General features: G+C 41.4%; 1 non-coding gene across 1 annotated transcript; it reads left to right on the forward strand.

The window, feature by feature from the left end:
• Positions 1-4511: 4511 nt before the first annotated feature.
• Positions 4512-4618, forward strand: LOC118487782. Its single transcript, XR_004882725.1, has one exon. It is a non-coding gene; the product is annotated as a small nucleolar RNA R71 (small nucleolar RNA).
• Positions 4619-5238: the final 620 nt, after the last annotated feature.

The raw sequence follows: 5238 nt of genomic DNA on the forward strand, positions 1-5238 counted from the left end.
AAGTAGTCTGAGTCAGCAGGGATACAGTCTTAAGTAGCCGGATTATATTATTAATAGTAGTTTAACTTATGAGGGGGTCAAAGAGTTTGGATCCCCACCATCCAATACCTTTGGGTATTGAAGGAGATCCTACTAAAATTGACCCAGGTCCCTTGCAGTACCTCTAAATGCTGAACAAGGGCAAGACTCTTACCAAACCGTTCCCTTAACCCCCGACCAGGTAGCCAACATACCTCCATATAGACCGTGGAGATATGAATGGTGAAAATCTTTTATTTTATATAGACAGTAAAATAATGTCAAGACACCACGGACAAACGATAAGGAAGAATCACCTTCAACATAAGAAATTAGTTATTAAAGTCATTAACACAAAACCAAATAAAAAGTGCAAAAGATTAAAAATAAAAAGTATTACACTAGACACTTGTCTTCACCAAGTGATGTAAGAGACTTAGGCAAACATGGCCTTTGATTGTCAAGAACTCTTACGATCAATCTTGGATCCCGAGACGACTCACACACTCTATGATGGACAATGGGTGATGGTGGTGGGTGGTGGGTGAAGTGTGAGAGAGGTGGTGTGCCAAGGGATGAGTTGAAATGGCTCCAAGCACTCCTATTTATAGGCTGAGCAGAAGCCTGGGCACGGCCCCATGTCCGTCTGACACTCTCTCTCTTCATTAATTGTAATTCACAATTACAATAAATGCGCCTGCAGTACTCTGACCACGCCCCCGTGTCCGCTGGGCACGGCCCCGTGGTGGGCAATAGAAGCTTCTATTAGTTTGTCTTTTCTGCTGCTTCTTAGGCACGGCCCCGTGCTCGCTGAGCACGGGGCGTGTTCAGTCTTCTGTCTTCTTTGTTTTGCTTGGGAGGATGCTGTCGAGGGGTCAGGCAATCCACTTTTGTCCCTTTTCTTGTATTTATGTTAGATTTTGCTGTCTTTTTGCTTTTTTTGTTAATTTGAGCTCATTTAATCCTGAAAATACAAAAGGAAGACAAAAGCACATTTTTTCCAACATTAGTACTAAAAAAGGGTTAGTTTTATGCCACAATTGATATAATTTATATGTTGCATTTTGCGCGTATCAAATACCCCACACTTGAATCTTTGCTTGTCCTTAAGCAAAACTCTTTATAATGTGGCTTTATTCACTCCCAAATGGAATGGGTAGAAGAGAAGGTTTTTGGGCTTGTCATAGAGTGTCGGGATTTTCCAAGATCGTTTAGGTTTTATTTTTATTTGTTTACAATCCTATTCGTCATGATTTATTAAAAACATTTCATAAGATAAATTATTTATTAAGGCATAACATACCTTTTTTAAAATTCTATTTATATAAAAGTTCACATACCTCACGGGGGAAATCACTCACACTCGGCCGAAGGTGTATTTTTAGTGAATCACTCGAGAGCGACGTGGAACTTATTTCTACCATAAGCTTGCCAAGCAATCAATCCTCCTCCTTTTTAACTTTATACCTTTGTAAATATCAAAAGGACTTTTTGGGTGAAGGGTTAGACTTGGGCTAAAGGTGGGTGGTTGGGTTAGTAGTTAGTTGAAAATGGCGAAAGGCGTAAAAAGCGTTGGTTTTCGTAAAACATTTTGTTTTTTGTGACTTTTTATTTTTAATGAAGTATTTATTCAAACAAGCTTTTGTTTGAGGAGCTTTGTTTGTTTATTTCCAACTTCATCATCATTCATATTTTTTTTCAAGAGTCACACGAAAACCAAACTTTGTTACTAAAATAAGGGGTTAAAAATGAAAAAGGGGTTTTGGTGGGTAAAAGGGTTTTGGGTTAAGAAATGAAAAGGTTTAGGCTCAAAGGGGTTAACTAGGGGGAATTTTTTGGTAGGTGAAAAGAAAAATGAAAATAATGGTGTTGAAAGAAAAAGGGTTAGTCCTAATGCCTCCATCATTTACTTACTTGGGTTTAAGTTGGTAAGGACCGGGAATGAATTATCGTGGCAAGTTCTAGAGTCATAAGAACCAAGCGGCTATTCACACAAGAAACGAAAAACGAGCATTTAGTGTAAAGATGTATATTTGTATGCTCTATAAAGGCTCAAAACTCACTTTTGTGGGAATGGGTTTTTACGTGATCAAGTATATATAATCAAATTTTAACTAAGCTTGTCATGACGTTTCATAATTTTCTTATGTTGGTTCTTTTTATCACGACGATGTCGGTTTTAAATTTGTAAAAATATAACCTTGTTAGAATTAGAATTCCCAACTTAAACTTAGACAAGTAAAAAAATTTGAAAATTTTTGAAAAAAATTTGGGGTGATTAGCGATTCCAATAGAGTTTTGTGTAAGGCTTGTTATTAGGACTTGCAAAATTCAAGGTTTTAGCATCCCCCCACACTTAAATTACACATTGTCCTCAATGTGTCCCAAAAATAAGTTTTTAGGTTGATTGAATGTGTAAAATAGTGTTAAAAGCAAAATTTTATGTTACTGGCAATCCGGACACGGCCCCGTGGTGACCGGGCACGGCCCCGTGTTCATGTGCCAGTAACAAAAATTAAAGAAAAGAAACAGAAGCCTGGACACGGAGGCGTGTTCAGTGAACACGGTCCGTGTCCAGTTACCTGAACTGGGCAATTTTCTGCAGGATGTTCAGCACGGGGCCGTGTTGGCTGAACACGGCCCGTGCTGAGCTTACTGTAATGAAGAATTTGTTGTCGGATGGCCCTGTTTTAGTGCATGGGGCCATGTTTCTCGTTTCGCTTGTTATCCTTGACCATCCCGAGTGTGTTTTATTCCTGCAAATTAAAACTAAAAGATTAAACTAAAATAAGGATAGTTCCGCGGAATGCCTCTGTGGTGCACCACGTTTAGAAGGGTCCTTGGCTAGACCCAAGGTGAGGTTATATGTTTTCCGAGCGGGATGTTTGCATCCCATGTTGCACCATCGGAGAGCATCATCCAAACTCGAATCAATAACCTTCATGTAATTGACCGGGTCATCGTCCTCTATTCTCTTCCCAACCCCGAACTTTACTTAATTATCCCCATATTTTAAAGTGAGTGTTCCGTCATTCATGTCCACCACTGCTTGTGCGTTGGCAAGAAATGGTCTCCCTACTACGAGGGGGGACTTCAGTGTCTTCTTCCATATCAAGTATGACAAAGTCGGCCGGGTAGACGAAATTGTCGACCTTGACTAGGAGATTTTCAATGACACCTTGCGGGAATTTGACGGATCGATCAGCAAGTTGTATACTCATTTTTGTATGACTCGTTTTTCCTAGGCCGAGTCTTTTGAACATTGATGCGGGCATGAGGTTAATGCTAGCCCCAAGGTCGGCTAGTGCATTACGAACGGGGGAGTCCCCGATCGAGCACGGAATTGTGAAGCTTCCGGGATCAATTTTCTTTTGGGGGAGTTTGTTGAGTACGAGGGCGGAGCATTCTTCGCCTAAGTTAACTAATTGCGATGTTTCAATTTTCCTTTTATGAGTGAGGAAGTCCCTCATGAACTTAGAGTATTTAGGCATTTGGGTTAGAACGTCAATGAAAGGAATGTTAACATGCAATTGTTTTAGTAGACCTTCGAATTTTGCGAATTGCTCATTGGTCTTTTGACGGATTAACCTACCGGGGTACGGAACCGGAGGAGCCTTGGTAGGCTCTGATGGTGGAGGAGTAACCTTCTCTTGATGGGGCGGTGATGTTATCTCCTCAGTAGGCGGTGGCCCTTCCGCGGGACCCACGGTACGGTTCCGTAAGGTGATGAGATGAACTTACGCCTTTGGGTTTGTTTCAGTATTACTTGGTAACGCGCCTTGCAGTCTCTCGGAGAAATTTTGGGCTAGTTGATTTATTTGTTTTTCGATGTTTTGTATGCTAGCTTGTTGATTTCTAAAATTTGATTCTAATTGTAGAAACCTATCCGTGTTTTTCTTTTCAGTGTCGGAGATAAGGCGAGATATAGTATCTTCAAGCCTTTCTCGTCCACCTTGTTGTTGAGGGAAATTTTGTGACTCATTTCTTGGTTGTTGAAAGTTTGTTCGTTGATTTTTTTGGTTACTACTATTGTCGGGTTCTCTCCAACCAAGGTTAGCGTGGTTTCGCCATCCTTGGTTGTAGGTGCCCGTTGGGGGACCCGACGGCCTAGATCTATTATCAATATAGTTTACCGATTCTGTTTGATCATCTGTTTCTTTCATACAACTCCAATTTTCATGTGGCCCACCACCCCCTTCACAAGCCATAACCGAGACTGTTTTTGTCATCTCTAACTTTTTTAATTTTAGAAGAAAGGGCCTCGATTTGGGCTTGTAAAGAGGTGCTTTCATCAACCTTATGGGCGCCCGGGCAATAGATTTATTGCCTCGGGAGTGTGCCACTGGAAATTGGTTTGAGCAATTTCCTCAAGTTGATTATATATTTCATGCGGGCGGTGATTACCCAAAAGTCCCCCGGAGCTAGAGTCAAGTGTTTGTTTTGTGTGTGGCAACAACCCATTATAGAAAGTGGATACTTGTTGCCATATCGCAAGACCGTGATGAGGACACTTTCGCAATAGCTCTTTGAACCTTTCCCAAGTTTCATATAAGGATTCCCCGTCCTCTTGTGAATAGGTATTAATTTCAGTCATTAATTTAGTCGTTTTAGCGGGAGGGAAATACTTATATAGAAATTTTTGGGCTAGTTCATCCCAGGTGTTTACCGATCCAGCTGGGAGGGCGTTAAGCCAAGTCTTTGCTCGGTCTTTTAGTGAAAAAGGAAACATTCGGAGGCGGATGGCGTCATTTGATGCTCCATTGATCCGAAAGGTATCACATATTTCTAAGAAATTAGTAATATGTAGATGGGGATCCTCGTCCGCAAGCCCATGGAAGGTTGCAGAGTTTTGAAGCATCTGTATCAAATGCGGCCGAAGTTCGAAGTTATTGGCTTCAACATTCGGTGCATTGATAGCGGCGCCGAGATTACCTACGGTGGGTCGTAGATAATCCATGAGGGTACGTTGGTCTGCCATTGGAAGTGGGTTCCCCGAAACCTTCTCTTGGTTTTTAGCTTTTAGTCTTTTTATGAGAAAGCGTTTGGGTTCTTCTAGAGGTTCTTTTATGTCTTTATTAGAACTGGAGCTCATACACTACGTAGAGGTGGCGTCTGGTTCCAAGTCCTGCAACAAAAACAGAAAAGAATGTTGGTCAGAAGGTTCACCACGGCCCCGTGCTCAGTGAACACGGCCCGTGGTCGGAGTTACAGTGATTGTTT

This window comes from Helianthus annuus, chromosome 15 (genome assembly GCF_002127325.2).
Source record: "Helianthus annuus cultivar XRQ/B chromosome 15, HanXRQr2.0-SUNRISE, whole genome shotgun sequence".
In the NCBI taxonomy this organism is placed as follows: Eukaryota; Viridiplantae; Streptophyta; class Magnoliopsida; order Asterales; family Asteraceae; genus Helianthus; species Helianthus annuus.